The sequence below is a fragment of the Lissotriton vulgaris genome, chromosome 6 (assembly GCF_964263255.1).
Source record: "Lissotriton vulgaris chromosome 6, aLisVul1.2, whole genome shotgun sequence".
NCBI lineage: Eukaryota > Metazoa > Chordata > Amphibia > Caudata > Salamandridae > Lissotriton > Lissotriton vulgaris.
In genome coordinates, this window is record NC_141694.1 from 873,600,697 (window position 1) to 873,619,063 (window position 18,367).

Below are 18,367 nucleotides of genomic sequence, written 5' to 3' on the forward strand. Positions count from 1 at the left end.
CTGCTGTGAAGGGGGACCTGGTGAAAGGTATCCACGTTGAACTCTGACGGGAACATCAGTAAAGGAGTGAAAAGCACCCCAAATCCTTCGATTCCGCCGACTCAAAGCTGACGGTCCCACTGCCGCAGTCGGCTCATGCTAAAGTCAACTCGTTATACGGTTGGCAGGGAATCTTCTCTGCACTGCCTGCCCTATGGCAGCTGCTTATCCCTGACCGCAGCCGCGGCGGTCTGCGGATGGCTGGCGTTGTCAGCTTTTTGCTGGCAGTCTTTCCAACAGTAATCCGACAATCATCTAATACAGAGGTCGGACCACCAAGGTAATGGTGATCAGACATCACTGCAGGTGTGGAGGTTCATGGACCGTCGAACACACAATTGGGCCCTAAGTGTTTCTTTGTATGTGCGTGTACACAGGAGAGGTCTCTGTGGCAATTAATATTTTTGCAAAAATAAATAATTACAGAGCAGGCGCTTAGAAAAGAACAGTTTTTCTTGGAGAAAACATCTTGAAATGCCTTCTTGTTCCTACAGTTAACGATAGGTGGTCGAGCACTTGAAAGCTCTAGCCAGACTCCAGTCTGATGGCAGGCTGTGGCTCAGCTAGAGGTCCTCTTGGACCCTCGAGCCAAAAGTGAGCCGAGCTTTCACGCAGCTCATGTCTCCCACCTGTGCTGTACCCTCATGCGCCAAGAATAATAGGCACGGCACCTTTGATGTAAAACAGACAAGAATAAGAGACAGTTTTTTAGTGACTGAACTGTACAATATGGAACTAGAAATTCTGCAATCACTCCAGCTTCATTGCTTCATAAAACTGGGTGACCCTCGACAAATATTTTATTTACAGAGCCTCCTCTCCAAATGATCACATATAAGAGGGCCTTCAAATATGCGAGCTTAGGGTGTGGGCTGCAGGAAATCTTATTGTTTTTGATTTAATACATTATAAAGTTGCTCCATCTAAAAATCTAGGCCACATATTATGGCATGCACATGACAAGTTACTTGTCCTTTAGTTCACCGGTGATATTGTTGCCTATCAATGCAGTGAAATAATCAGATGTACTACTAAGGTGTCACGCTTCCGCCTGTTAAAGAAATAGACTTTTGAATTTTGAAGAAACATTATCATATCTTTACAAGATAGTTGTATGATTTGCACGCCAAATACTTTCAGGGTTGATCTTGCGCACGGACTCGTGGAGCCCAGCCACACCATCGGATCAGCTGTGGCTCGTGAAGGTCTGACAAAATATCGAAATCCACAATATCGATGTACAAAAATATTGGAACAAATATATCGACATCAAAAATATCGGGTTCCTATACTTAACTAGATATCTACACAAATATCGATTTTTTAATATCGATATACAAAAACATCGTTTACTCTGATATCGACTACATTAATATCGGAATACAAAAATATTGCATTCTGCAAAAAATAATGACATTAACAAAAATATCGACATCAAATATATCGTGCACATAAATATCGGATTATAAACTATATCGACTTTTTATAAGCATTTCTTTACATAATTAATTAACGCTTTATATGATTTCACATCAAAATAAACATACAATACTTTCATTTATACTATAGACACACTATAAACTCATCTAATATTTACTATTGGTATAATTATATCACCTACACATATAAAAATTTTCTATGCTACTTTGTATACTTTTATAATTATTGTTGGTTTTTCAATTCTAATACTAAGTTATCACAACTGAAATTCAAATATACTAACTAACCAATCACAACCCTAATGTTTTAAATGAACCAATAGCACAGTAATTACTACTGACACTCCCCTATGTAAGCAATGAAAAAGTAAGCACAAACTACTTGCCAAAAGTCACTGAAGGAGATTCATCTCTATCCGAATTGCTGCACAACAACTAGAAGAACCAGACTATCAACCTACTATTACATCTTCTAAGTAAGTAAATAAAATAGATACTGCATTATTTGCTAATAGTATTTACTTACCTGCTAAATACCCAGTGCCCCTTTGCTATTCATACTACTTAACATGCTAAATAATGATATAAAAAAAAATTTGTAGATACTACCACTACTGATTATTCTACTCAAAATAATTGTGAACAAAACATAGGAATACAGATTCTAAAAACTATGTAAGTAATTTCACATTGTTTCATTATGTGCACATTAATCTAAACACACAGAAATAATGACTTTTGCACACCATCTTTTTATTTTTCTGTAGATTCTACTACTGAAAACTGCACTACTACTGAACTAAGGACATCAGTACTATATCTACAATACTTTTTACTAAGTAAGTAAATAAAATAGAAACTGCTTTATTTGCTAGTACTACTTAATTACCTGCTAAATACCCAGTACCCCTTTGCTATTCATTGTAGTTAATATGCTAAATAATTATCTACAACTATTTTTTTAAGATACTACGAGTACTGAATATTCTACTCAAAATAACTGTGAACAAAGCATAGGAATACAGAATCCAAAAACTATGTAAGTAATTTCACATTGTTTCATTATGTGCACATAAATCTAAACACACAGAAATAATCATTTGTGCCCCACATATTTCTTTTTTTCTATAGATTCTACTACTAAAATCTGCACTACTACTGAACTAAGAACATCAGTACTATTTCTACAATACTTTTTGCTAAGTAAGTACATAAAATAGAAACTGCTTAATTTGCTACTACTAATTATTTACCTGCTAAATACCCAGTGCCCCTTTGCTATTCATACAACTTAACATGCTAAATAATTAAATAATATTATTTTTTTAGATACTACGACTACTGAATATTCTACTCAAACTAACTGTGAACAAAGCATAGGAATACAGAATCGAATAACTATGTAAGTTATGTCACATTGTTTCATTATGTGCTCAAAAATCTAAACACACTGAAATAATCAGTTGTGCTCAACATATTTTTATTTTTCTGTAGATTCGGCTACTGAAAACTGCACTACTAATTAACTAAGGACCTCAGCACTATTTCTAAAATACATTTTAGTAAGTAAGTATTATGCAACTGAAATAAATGTGGAAAAACCATACAAACATTTATAACTGTTCTAATTAATTTCAATTATATATTGTTTATTTACAGAGCAAACACGGCAAATAGATATACAGACAACATACAGAACTTCACATTCTAAATAATACTAATACAAATCACAAAGTAAGTATATTAAAGAACATATTTACCACATAATGTTTTAAAAAACCTACCAACATGGTGATTAAACTAACTCATATGTTCCTTATTTTTTTAAGATAACACTACAAACTACTCTCCAGAAGCTGAAGAAACAATTATACTGCCAAATACCAACCAAAAAAAATATGTAAGTATCTTCACAATGTGAATCATGAAGATACACTTTTGTAGTAGAAATGAGCTCTAACATTGCAAATGTACCTAAAGATTAATTAATAATATACTACTTTCATGTTTCTCATAACAGCTACAACAACATCACAACCATTTATCCTCAACTAAAGAAGCAAGAAACTCCTAAGTTTTGCTGTACATTCTAAAACACGTAAGTATAAACATTCCTACTTATCACTAACATAGATTATTTATCACATTTAATTTGACATTAACTATTATATATATATTTTATAGATATACAAAGTACAAAATGACTGAAGGAGACGAATTTGTGACCAGCCAAAAAGGAAAATTATTACTATGCTACATGGGTTACACGTACACACAGGAAAAGCAATATGGGATGAAAGTTAATTGGAAATGTTGTAAATATTATTCGAACAAGTGCTATGGAAGAGCAACAACTAGAGAAGCTACAGTACTATATACTAGGGAACACAATCATCCACCTAATATTACAGAAATAGAAGTTAGAACAGCTATGGAAAGTATAAAAGAAGCTAGTACCGGTTCCCAAAAGCAAACAAATGTCATTTTAAAAGAAGCCATTCCTAAAATCCCAAAAACAGCCACAACCCAAATGCCAAATATCCTATCATTAAAAAGAACTATAGCACGAACCAAAAAAGCTACAACTGCTTCAACACCATCTCCCAGAACATATCAGGATATAAATTTAACTGCAAACGAAATAATAACTTTAAATAAACAACCATTTATAGTTTATGACAACGAAAGCAATGACAAAAGGCTTATAATTTTTGGTACCAATATGAATTTAGTGAAACTGCAGCAAAGCCAATATTGGATGATGGATGGAACATTTAACATCTGTCCCAAACCATTCTTCGAATTATACACAATACATGGCCTCTACCACAACTGCAACATCCCTTTGCTATATGCACTATTGCCTAACAAAAACAATTCTACATATATGGAAATATTAAATGTCATAAAACAAAAAACGAATGATTTCTCTCCAGAAAAAATCATTCTTGATTTTGAGCATGCAAGGCTCTCAACTATTCTAAAAATCCACCCCAATACCTGCATTCAAGGCTGCTATTATCATTTCAACCAGTGTTTATGGAGACACCTTCAAAAAACTACCCTAAGTGTCGAATATGCTACAAATTCATCATTTGCTTTCCAAATCAAAAAACTAATTGCACTTGCCTATGTCCCTTCAACAGATGTAGCTGAACATTACAACATTATTATAGACAGTCCATTCTACAAACAAAACGAAGCTAGATTAAGTCCTTTTCTCGATTACTTTGAAGACACCTGGGTAGGCAGACTCCACAGATCTGGCCACAGACGAAATCCAAAATTCCTCATACCCTGGTGGAACGTGTACAACAGTACCCTTAACGGGGAATCAAAAACTAACAATGCCGTGGAAGGTTGGCACAATGCATTTGTACAATCAACTGGCAGAACCAAACCTACTCTTGAAAAATTCATTAAATGCCTACAGAAAGAACAGAGCTATCAAGAATTTAGAATGGACCAATCTGTAACAGAACTTGTCCCAAAAACATCCAAGCAAAATAAACAAATGCACAAGTACCTGGAAGAACAAGTTAAACTTTACCCTAATACAAAAGGCATAGAATACCTAAACATCATAGCCAAAACACTACTGTAAATAATTCTCAAACTGTTATAAAACACCAAAAGTAGCACCTAAGTATGCAAAAATATGTAACGTGAGCTTCTAAAGTATTTAGTGTATGCAATATATAAAGATATTATTTTAATATATGCACACATTAAAACAAAATAACAAGTTAAAAACAATTCCATAATAAATATGACATTACCCACCCACACAAAAATAGAAAGCAATGACTTACCAATTATGTTGTCAATCCAATAACGTCCTTCTCCACCAAAGTAATCCAGGTAGTGCAAAATTAACCCAAAAAAAAATGTAAAAATACAACTGTTCCAAAATTAAGAAATCCACGCGGTCCTTAGCCATCGAACTAACATAAAAAACCCGAAAAAGTTGAAAAAAAGGTAGAATCGCTCCTGGAAACCCGAAAAATGTAAAGAAGTGTTTGTAAATCAGTGTTGAATGAAAAAAACAAACACTTCCTTTAAAAAAAAATGTAACTTCCGATGTAGCGTACACCTATGACAAAAACATAGAAAACAGACATTCCCACCCACATTAATTAGCTAATAATTACATACCAACATATTAACATTGATGATTTAATGTTAGATATACCCTAAAAGACTTAAATTCACTCTATAAATAATTAGTTAACTAACTAACACGACGTGTATATACCATACGTAAATATCTGTTTTCAAAATCTAAAACATAACTCCCTCACATTCAACAACACTAAATATAAGGTCACTAGTCTAAAAACATCATAATAATACACATACAACATATAAAATCAACCTTACCTGCAGCGACGTGAAGTGTCTCCCAACCGCGATCAGCCCTTCTTCCAAATAACCCAAAACGACCTAACCCGGTTACAAAAGAAAGCACCAAAATGCAATAAAATAGTCCCAAGTGTAAAATATAATATCTATACTGAACCAAATATGTAAAAAAAAATGTATTAATTTATGTTATTGTGAAAAAATATTTTATTTAATCCTACGAAGATTTCATAAACAAAAATGTACATGAATGTAATAATTAAAGATTATGAAAACAATAATGTTTATGTTAACAATGTTTAAAAATATAAGTACATTGTCACAAAATGAAATAATGTAAAAAAGAGTAAAAAATGTGTTACTTATATTATAAAAATTTGATCTTCACAAATGAAGCAGAAAAATGCTTAATAGAAAAATATTTGTGATATTTATATTTATTTTCTGACATAATATGTAAAAGAGATAATAAAGAATGTAAATTTATGTTAAAAAAGAATTAAAAAAAAGTGTGTTTATAAAAAATGTTTTCAAAGGAAATGTAAAAAAAATGTTATTATGAAAAAAAAAATTTTTGTTAAAACATTAATAAAATAAAAGTTTCTACAATCATGTTGAACAATTTGTATCATTATCTTACTAGAAAGTATCAATCTTATTAATAATTTTTAACTGTGTATTAAATGTGAGTATATGTTGGACTCTAATATTGTAATGATTCATATACCAAATCCAGTGTACATTAAATTAGAGTAGGTGTTGCACACTAATAACATAAGAATTAATATTCCTACTGCATTCTACATTAAATTTTAATATGTGCTGGACACTAATTAATTATAAAATAATATTCCAACTGTAGTCTACAGTAAATTTGAGTTGGTGTAATGTTATATATGTATAATTTCCTTTAATTGATTGAATGTAAAATAATTATATTTTGACCCTGTAGAACTGGACACCAAAAACACAAAACTGACCCTGAACCCAACAAATACCCCTTGACCCAAAAACAGAAAACTGACCCTGAACCCAAGAAATACTCCTTTACCCAAAATCTGAAAACTGACCCAGAACCCAAAAAAAAACCTTTACCTAAAAACTGAAAACTGACCCTGAACCCAACAATTACCCCTTTACCCAAAAACTGACCCTGAACCCAACAAATACCCCTTTACCCAAAAACTAAAAACTGACCCTGAACCCAACAAATACCCCTTTACCCAAAACTAAAAACTGACCCTTAACTCCACAAATACCCCTTTACCCAAAAACTGAAAACTGACCCAGAACCCAACAAATACCCCTTTACCCAAAAACTGAAAACTGACCCTGAACCCTAAAAAATACCCCTTTACCCAAAAACTGAAAACTGACCCAGAACCCTAAAAATACCCCTTTACCCGAAAACGAAAAACTGACCCAGAACCCTAAAAATACCCCTTTACCCAAAAACTGAAAACTGACCCTGAACCCAACAAATACCCCTTTATCCAAAAACTGAAAACTGACCCAGAACCCAACAAATACCCCTTAACCCAAAAACTAAAAACTGACCCTGAACCCAACAAATACCCCTGTACCCAAAAACTGAAAACTGACCCTGAACCCAACAAATACCCCTTTATCCAAAAACTGAAAACTGACCCAGAACCCAACAAATACCCCTTAACCCAAAAACTAAAAACTGACCCTGAACCCAACAAATACCCCTGTACCCAAAAACTAAAAACTGACCCTGAAGCCAACAAATACCCCTTTATCCAAAAACTGACCTAGAACCCAACAAATACCCCTTAACCCAAAAACTAACCCTGAACCCAACAAATACCCCTGTACCCAAAAACTAAAAACTGACCCTGAAGCCAACAAATACCCCTTTACCCAAAAACTAAAAACTGACCCTGAACCCAACAAATACCCCTTTACCCAAAAACTAAAAACTGACCCTGAACCCAACAAATAGCCCTTTACCAAAAAACTAAAAACTGACCCTGAGCCCAACAAATACCCCTTTACCCAAAAACTGAAAACTGACCCTGAACCCAACAAATACCCCTTTACCCAAAAACTGAAAACTGACCCTGAACCCAACAAATACCCCTTTACCCAAAAACTGAAAACTGACCCTGAACCCAACAAATACCCCTTTACCCAAAAACAGAAAACTGACCCTGAACCCAACAAATACCCCTTTACCCAAAAACAATTAATGAGTAAATAATTATATGTAGTATATGATCTTAAATCATTAATTAATTTATTAACATTAATTACCAATTAGCTAAAAATTAGAAATATAGATTAACATTTAATAATTAATTAATTATTATTATTATATTACTTCCCACCCTTATCCCCTATAAACCCAAAAAACCACTCCTAAACCTAGATATGTTTTTAAAAATTTTTTTTTTTATAAAATATAAAATAACGCAAAAAACAATATATGTAGAAATAATTAACCTCATTAATATAATTAACTAATTATTATTATTTAATTGCCAATTAATTAGTAAGTAATAATATGGCCTATATGATCTTAATTAATTAACTAATTAAATAAAATTATATCCCAATTAGGTATAATTTAGGAATATTGATTAACATATATTAATTAATGATTTATTATTAAATTACTTCCCACCCTTATCCCCTATAAACCCAATAACACACTCATAAACCTAGATATGTTTAAAAAAAATTATATTTGTATAAATTTTATAATGAAAAAAAATCTATATATGTTAAAATAATTAACCTCATTAATATATTTATTTAATTATAATTAATTAATTACAAATTATTTAGTAATTAATACTATGGACTATATGATCGTAATTAATTCAATAATTAAGTTAAAATAATTACCAATTAGGTATAATTGAGGAATTTTTAATAACATATATTAATAAATTAATTATTATTAAATTACTTCCCACCCGTATCCCCTATAAACCCAATAACCCGCTCCTAAACCTAGAAATGTTTTTATAAAAAATTATTGTAATAATTTTTTTTAATAAAAAATATAAATGTATATATGTTAAATTATTTAAGTACATTAATATAATTTCTTAATTAATATTAATTAATTACCAATTAATTAGTAATTAATAATATGGACTATATGATCTTAATTAATTAACTAATTAATTATAAATAATTACCTATTAGGTATAATTGAGGAATATTTAATAACATATATTAATTAATTAATTATTATTAAATTACTTCCCACCCTTATCCCCTATAAACCCAATAACCCGCTCCTAAACCTAGATATGCTTTTTAAATTAATTTATTTATAATTTTTTTTTTTAGGATACACCTTTTGTACTACATTTTATATACAATTATTTTACTTTTTCCTATACTATTGATTATTTCCATTACTACACGATATTTTTTTTTGTCGATATTTTGTCACACGATATTATTGTTTTCGATATTTTTTAACACTTACCTATTCCGATATTTTTGTATCCGATATTTTTGCTTCCCTATATTTGTGACCTTCGATATTTTAACTTCGATATTTTGTCTTTCCGATATTTTTTTTCGATATTTTGTCTGATTACCGTGGCTCGTCTCTACCTGTTAATTTGCTGGCTCGACAACCTCCACAGTTAAACCTATAGTTGTGATGTACAACTGCTTTCACTACATTCACATTTTCGTTTCATTGCCCTTTAGAATAGAAAAGCTGTACTTGCAAGTACTACCTAGCATGGCAGACCCGAGTAGGGAAATATGTATAGAGAAACTAGTCCTTAAAAGCTTGGGTGGTCGTCACTGGCTGTCATGTCAAGTTTCTCTGCCCAGGGAGACAGCTGAGTTGAACATCCAGTGGTTCCCTGACCTCGTTCTGGATTGGGGGGTCACAAGATTGTTTGGTGAGGCATCTGCTCTTTTTTAGCAGATGCTTTTAAATTACTGTCCCAGTTCTAGGACTATTCAGGAAAATAATAGGGTGGCCTCGGAGGCCTACTAATTACTACATTATGGGGCTGATTCCAATATCAGACGGAAGGGCTCCGAACAACGTTTTGAACCCTTCCGCCTGCATCGGAATGTGCCAGCCGGATTCCTTTCTGACCGAGCCATTCCGATGGGCTCGGTCGGAAAGGAATATGACTCGGATTTCCGGATGGCTTACGACAGGCTCGGGGAGCCCGTCCGCCAACCAGAAATCCTTCAGTACTCCCCCCGGCCGCCCCTTTACGACCGAGTGAGTACAATAGCAGTTTTTCACTGCCTTTTCGTGCCGGTGTTTACGGCACAAAAAGCAGTCGTAAACTGTCTTTGGGGGCCCCCAGTAAGACCCCCATGGAAGTGAGGCCACCAAATGCCACCTATGGTGCCCCTCTGGTGATCACTGCACCCGGTGGCAGGTACCTTGGGGTGCCGGCCACAAGGTGCAGGGATGAACTGCACCCCTCCATTTCACTATGCGGGCATGCATTCCGGGCGGAATACATGCTCCCATTGTGTAACATACAATTGCAACCGAACAGGGTTCGTCGCATCGTACTTGCAGGGCCGTAACCGACGGCAGTAGGTCCGTGGGTCATGGTTGCTGACCGATGTCGGACGGACTCCGGTCCGTCCAACATCGGAATCGAGCCCTATATGTTTTGATTAATAAAAGAGTGCACACACAGGCATGACACTAGTAAGTAACTATGCAAACATGCAGTTGAAAATTTTAAAAAATAATCTTATTCTGAATTAATTATTTTCTCATATTTTGGAAACTTGCACTAGATTACTCTGAAAGAAAAGGGAGTTACCCCAATGCAGAGCAAAGGGACGGAGTAAATCCAATACTACTAAAACAAGACAATGTCCCTATCAATTCAGTACCACCAAGAGAATTCTCTCACCATGGACCAAGTGTCTATGTCAATGTTCTATTAATGATAAACAGTGTTATAGGCTGGTCTGTAGATGAGAACAGGTTGGACAATAACTAAAAATTACTCAAAATTATCACAAGAGAATTTATCTGCAATAAACTTATCATAAAAACATACAGTTTGAGCTATTTCTAGCCTTTATGGTCAGTATAGCATTCCTCCTGTTCAAGGTTAAAATCTATAAAGATTTGTCACATAAATCAGTTAAAAACATTTATTAAAAAACAGTCCATGCAGCGTTTCGGTGACTTCTTGATGTTGGCACCTTCTTCAGGACTAACAAAGTTTTTATTTGAAAAGTCTTATTCACATTGATATTCGGATGTCATAATCTGTGGGAATTTATATCCACTCAGAAGCCACAGGTATACTAGCCTTTTTGATAATGGCTGATAGACCGTGGTTTTTGACCGTTAGACCCACCGTCGGATCTCAATGAGTGAGATAGTCATAGGGTATAATAAAAAAGCCAAAGCCAGTGTTAATTATCCTTTTTAAATTCTGACAGGTGAACTGTTTTAGATCAGGTTGTTTTCCTTAGACATGGCGCAGTGCTTTTAAATTGGCGCCTTGGTGCTCACAATCCTCCTGGTTTCCCTTGATGTTAATCTCACCCTTTCAACTTGCACCCCCAAGACTAGCAAGGAATGCTGCTGCAGCTCCAAGCTTTGTTTCATCCTCCCTGCACGTTTACTTGAAGTTATCTCCACCAACAAATTGGGAGAAATTGCCAATAAATTCTAAGAGAAAACTTTTGAACTCATGAAGTTATAACTGTTGATGAAAGACCTTAGTTGCAAAAAGCTGGACTTCTTTGCACCCTACTTACGGATTAGCCTTTACTTCTAAGTGATACAGTGTGGGTAAAACCAAGATGTGGAACGACCTCCCTCAACACAACTGAGCCTCCTCCTCACTGCTAGAGTTTTGCAAGAATCTGAAGACCTGGCTCTTCATATAAGCACCTTGGGAACTACACACCTACACACCTGCCTAAATGCCTGGTTACCCTTTCAGGTGATTAGTACACTATACAAATCAATATAACATGGCATAACATAAAATATGTTCAATAAATGTAGTGCCAGTGGGGTTAAATATTAGTGACAGATACTCTTGTTTCTGCACAACGTTGAATGTGAAGACTCCAATACCTAATCCCATATAAATGATAAGTGAGATAGCTCAATCTGTTGATTTGTTAACCCTTTCGATGCTGATGACGAGCTGGGCTCGTCATGGTGCACAGTGGTCGTGTGCTGATGACGAGCCCAGCTCGTCATAAAACAATGTAAAATAGCAATTTCCAGCACAGGAGGGAAATTGCCTTAGCAGCGAAGGTGTTAAACATTAATCTTTCCATGAATCACCTCTGCAGCATAAGCTCCCAGAGAGAAATGGGAGTTTGTGTAAATCCTTGCATTGTGTTGCAGGCCAACAACCACAGGCCGTGGAGGGATATTTAGCGGAGCCCCCAAAGTCGCTGTCCGGCAGTATTTCCATATCAGAAATCCCGACATGGAAAGGCTGTTGGAAACCAACATCATAATACAGATGGTGGAAACGCCGTCCGTAAGGGATTATGACTAGCCGACAGGCTCCTTGAGCCTGTCGAAACACAGTCGGATTGATCGGCTGATTTACACTCTAACCGCCAACATTGAAATTCGGCGGTCGGACTGTAAACCTGCGTTGTCGGTTGGTAAGCCTTCAATGAGGTGTCGGAGACTTACCAACCGACAACGTAATGAGGCCCAAAATGTCATAGACAGGGTTACATTCTTTCTTTCTTCCTAGAAGAACAAGAGCAAAAGTCTCATACATCGAAACCTGTATGGCTATAGGAATATATAGTCCTGATTTCAGAAGGATGAGGACCTATGAGCAACAATGGATGAAATAGCATCCAGGCAGTGGAAAAGCGCTTTTTAAACAGCTGTCCAGTATGGCAATTCATATGGAAATTCATTCAAAGTACTCTTCAACATTTTAGGTAGAGCCTAAAGGTGGATGTCTGACGAAATATAATAAAAAAAATATCAGTGACATAAATATTACCAAAAAAATATCAAGGACACAAATATCATCATTATATAAATTGCATGTAAAGACAAAAAAATTGACAACCAAAAATATAGACCACAATATTGTTAGAACATATTGGTAACAAAAACTATTACAAAAAACTATCAAGGACACACATATTAACATTCTATACCTTGCATGTAAAGGCAAAAAGTTTGACAACCAAAACATAGAAGACCACAATATTGTTAAAAAATAGGTAAGTATATTGAATTCTAATTTTAAAAGACTATGTTAACTTTAAAACATATATTAACTTTAAAAATATTATCGCAATTAAAATAAATATACTTATAAAATAAAAAAATATATACAAAATATTAACTTATAAACATAACATAAATATATATACTCCCAGAAATTAACATAATGTTAAAATAATAAAAGTATTACATAAAAATAAATAATACAAAAAAATACTAATAATTAATTCCAATTAAAAATATTAACATATTACAAATAAAATACAAATATTAAATAAACACTAAATTATTAAACAAAATATGACAAGCAAAATAAATATATATATATTTTTAATTAAAACAAAAATATATATTTTCAACAAAATGGTTAACATCAGACAAAAATTACACCTGCAGAGTTCAAATTCTCTTTTCTCACATCAACCTGACCAACAGCAGGCTAAGTTTTGGAGGGGTTAGATTTACTACGCAGACTCCAATTTAAGCAAAAGTAGGGAATGTGCTTGACATTGGTGGTCAGATTTAGCATCTCCACTCCAAACTAAGCAGCAGTAGGGAAAGTGGTGTTCTTTGCAAGCATTGCATTTAAAAATCCACTCCAAGGGCAGGTCCACTGGGATAATGGGGCAGAGGAGGACCAAATTATGCTGCACTGTTGACTAAATTATGCTGCAAGAAATGGCAAATTATGCAGCATAATGTGGCACATTTTGTGATAGAATTACTTCATTATTTTGTCATTTCAACATGTGGTAAAAGTGTCGGGAATAAGAGTTCATCTTATTAGTAACAGCTTAACAACCAATACAGCCACACGTAACTGAAAGATGAACAGTCAGCCTTTGTGAAAAGCCTTCTGGTGCTCAGGAACCCGAATGCCATACTTTTGGTAACTTTTGATCCATGTGATACTTTTTTTATCTCTCAATTATGCAGCAGATGATGGATTGTGTGACAAATGCGGCAAATCCATAATGATGCGAAAATTATGTCCGCAGAATCGAATAATTCCAGTGGTCCTGGTCTAAGATTCGATCTAAGAGTCAGCTGGAAATCTCGACTGTCACTTGGAAGAGACTGTAAACACCCACCCTGGGCTATTTGACACCAGTTCTGAAGTGCAGCCTTGGGATGAAGGGTGTATGTAAAGGCAGATGCCCCCGCCATACTTATCAACGAGCTTTTAACTCCACTCCACTAGGTAGAGGCCTGTGTCATGTTCGTGAGGCTGTGCCATCCCTGAGGGCACAGGAGAGGCTGACATTAGGGCGGGGCTAGAATCCTGGCTTTGACCTGTGGTGACAAGACATCTCCAAGTGTGAACTCTCGCGATTCCATCTGTAAATATGGCGAGCTGCAGGTAGCGCTCTGTCCCGCCTTGCCAGGGCAGTGTTTCTCAGCTCCCTGGGAAACTCGAAGTGAGCGTGTGAATTGTTTCTTATCGATGTCGTATCGGTTCAAGAAGCCTTTGTTTTCTTTTCTGGGGAGCACTCTGCACGCTACCCTCACATTACCAGTTTAGCAGTTAATTTATATTATACAAGGCGGCCCTATATTGAAGAGTGCAGGTCAGTTAAAGGAAGCCAGCAGTTATATTAGCAACACCAGAAGAAACAAACGTCCGCTGTGCGCGTAATTTGAAATAACTGTGCGAACAGCTGGGTGGGATTCGAACGTTTCCTTGCTCTTCAGTTACACATTATTTTTTATTTCAGTTTAATTTCTTTTATTTTTTTGTGATGCATAGGAGTAACAGGTTGTAAATTCGGGTGTCCATTCAAGTGCTGGCTCGTCAAATACTTTTTGCTGCAGAAAGGAATAAAGCAGTTCTTGCCATAATCCGCGAGAAGCGTCGTAAATCGCAGAAAGGCGGGAAAAGTCATCGAAAAGAGGACAAGGGTGAGCAGAGTTCAGGACATCAACAACACCGAATCCGTTCTGTAGGGCTAAAAAGAAGAAGAGTAGTATTGTAGTAGTAGTCGTACTTTAGTAGTACAATAGTAGTAGTACAGTAGTTGTAGTAGTACTGTAGTAATTGTAGTAGAAGTACTGTAGTAGTAGTAAAACTGTAGTAGTACAGTAGTAGTAGAACTGTAGTAGTACAGTTCTAGTAGTAGTACTGTAGTAACAGTAGTAGAAGTACTGTGGTAGTAGTAGTAAAACTGTAGTAGTACAGTAGTAGAACTGTAGTAGTACAGTTCTAGTAGTAGTACTGTAGTAACAGTAGTAGAAGTACTGTGGTAGTAGTAGTAAAACTGTAGTAGTACAGTAATAGAACTGTAGTAGTACAGTTCTAGTAGTAGTACTGTAGTAACAGTAGTAGAAGTACTGTGGTAGTAGTAGTAAAACTGTAGTAGTACAGTAGTATTAGAACTGTAGTAGTACAGTTCTAGTAGTAGTACTGTAGTAACAGTAGTAGAAGTACTGTGGTAGTAGTAAAACTGTAGTAGTACAGTAGTAGTAGAACTGTAGTAGTACAGTTCTAGTAGTAGTACTGTAGTAACAGTAGTACAAGTACTGTAGTAGTAGTAAAACTGTAGTAGTACAGTAGTAGAACTGTAGTAGTACAGTTCTAGTAGTAGCACTGTAGTAACAGTAGTAGAAGTACTGTGGTAGTAGTAAAACTGTAGTAGTACAGTAGTAGAACTGTAGTAGTACAGTTCTAGTAGTAGTACTGTAGTAACAGTAGTAGAAGTACTGTGTTAGTAGTAGTAAAATTGTAGTAGTACAGTAGTAATAGAACTGTAGTAGTACAGTTCTAGTAGTAGTACTGTAGTAACAATAGTGGTAGATAGTAGCGGCTCATTGAGGGAGTGCTGTGGGGAGGTTAGGCGAGGTGGGGAAGGACCAGAGTGGGGGTAGTAAACTACGGAATAGGGCCGAACGGAGGTGAGTAAACAAATACATAAATAAACCGAATTTCGTTGCGTGCGCTTCATCGTATTTGGCAATGCAGCGCGCGCAATGAAATTAGTTTAATTATTTATTTGTTTACTTACCTCTGTTCGGTCGTATTCCATAGTTTACTACCCCCCACCCTGCACCTCCCCGCCCCACCCTGCAGCACTCCCTCCACGAGCCGCTACTAGTGGTAGTACTAGTAGTGGTGTAGTAGTATTGTAGAAGAAGCAGTGTAGTACTAGTAGTGGTAGTACTGTAGTAGTAGTAGTGCTGTGGAAATGGCAATAGAGTACTGTAGGATTATTAGTAGCACTTTAGTAGTACATTAGATGTAGTATTACTGTAGTAATAGTAGTGGAAGTACTGCAATGGTAGTAGTAGTAATTGGAGAAGTGCACTATTACAGGGCCCAGAGTTTTTTCTCAGAAGCCTGTCACCAGACCTGCCGAATTACAGGGCTGTAGAATACCAGGGCTGATTCCACCTCACACCTCTTGTGTCCACCTTCCCCCTACTCCCTGTCTCCTTATCTCACTTTCTAACATTAAGCACGCACTTTTTACCTCTACATTCTGTATTGTCCTGGTTTGTGTCCGATCGCACACAAACATGGTGTGCCAATGTAGATAGTGGCTGTTTGCATGTGCAGTACTGACTGAACGCACCATCAATGTTTGTCTGCAGATTAAGGTGGACCCTGATGGTCGCTCAAGGGTTAAAGTTGACCCTGAAGGTCCCTCAAGGGTGGGAGGAGTCACACACTGCACCCACCATCATAAGGGTCTGCGGGTGAGCACACATGCTAGAGCGCCGCTTCACAGGGATTGGCAGTGCGATCCATACTTAATACCTTAGCCAGCCCTGGAAGGAGGTCAGTGATACCCCCATGAACAAGTGGGAGGTCCCAGGGGTCCATGGCACTGTGCATCCTCCTTCCCAAATGGTACCCAGGTGTAGCAGATGTACCACCTAGCGAGTGATATACGTTAGGGCACCTCCGGGAGGAGGGGTTGTTGGTGTTCATGTACATTAATATGAAGCATGTGTTAAGGAAACACATTCTCCCATTAGCATAGTGCGTTACTCTTATGATTTGGATTGAATACTCACTTTGGAATGTGCACCTAGATTCTATATTAAACAATCATTGGTAAAGTCATTAGTTGAACATTGCCTTTAAAAAAGGCTGCTTCAGTTAAAAAAATGTGCTCTCTGTGCAATTCGTTTATGAGAAAATGCTTGAGTGTGCAACGATTCAGTGTACTTTTAAGAAGTATAGTAGATTGCAACGCATGCAGGCCCTAGCAGGGCACCAAACAGCTACTAGCATAAAGTGAGAACAAACTACTCCTCTGGGTGGAGCCAAAACCCACTCTATCTGTATTTTAAAACATTTGTGACAACTGCACTCTCAAACCTGCCATGTCTACAAAGGGGCTCTGTGGCTCCTTCTTCAATACCACGCTGCTACTCTGCAGGACAGAGGGCCTTGATGACAAGTTTTTCTCACTTTTTTTTTTTTTAGAGTTTTGTATCGTTTTATATAAATTACACGGTGAGCACAGATTATGTAGTCCGGCCCCAGAATCTCCCGGTTCCTTCAAGGGACCTTACAGAAACTCCTTTGCATAACACCAAGATACTGCCTATCCACACCTATCTCCATTTTTGTTATTCCGTGGCGTAAAGTGGAATGACTATATTAATATAATGTTGAAATCAAAGAATTCCCTTGGCAAGATTACTAGCTAATCAGGCCCAAATGTTAATATTAGACGTTCGTATTGGACAAATATGACAAAACATATGCATATATATCAAAGTTATACCAAATGTATTATTATATTAAAAACATAAAAATACATAATAAAAAACAATTCCACATTCTATTGGCATATACTACTAAAATTGTCACAGTTCTAAATCACATCAAAATTATGGACATAAGATATCAACTTAAAAAGGAGACAATACCATACAGTTTATCAATTATAAAAACACAAAGAGGGGGAGAGACGAACAAAAGACAATGTAATTTGTCATTCAGACTTTGCACATCAAGTATCCAAAATTCAAGAACCCGATCCTGGACACATTAAATTCTTGCGATACACAGAAAAAGTTTGATTACTCAATTGTGCAGTTTGTTGGGCGTCTTATATATTAATATAATGCACAGAAAAGCAAATCTGAGTTTTGCTAAGGCGGGTGGCTGACCTAAGCCCTGCGCATTGAGATGTGAAGGTATTGCTAATGATGTGCGAGGTCTCAGAAATGTATCACGGCGCCGTAGCTAGCACCTGGCAACACTGCGCACCGTGGTGCTGGCACACTTTGGCTGCTGAGTGCAAAAATCCCCCCTGAGAGGGCTCCTGCTTGCAAGCAGGGCGAGGCAAGGCATTTACTCCGAAGGCTGCCC

The 18,367-nt window shown here is 36.1% G+C and overlaps 1 protein-coding gene across 2 annotated transcripts in view; it reads left to right on the plus strand.

Moving 5' to 3' along the window:
- The window catches only part of LOC147708099 (uncharacterized), a 958,668-nt gene that overhangs the window by 586,871 nt on the left and 353,430 nt on the right, over nt 1–18,367 (plus strand). The window lies entirely within an intron of this gene.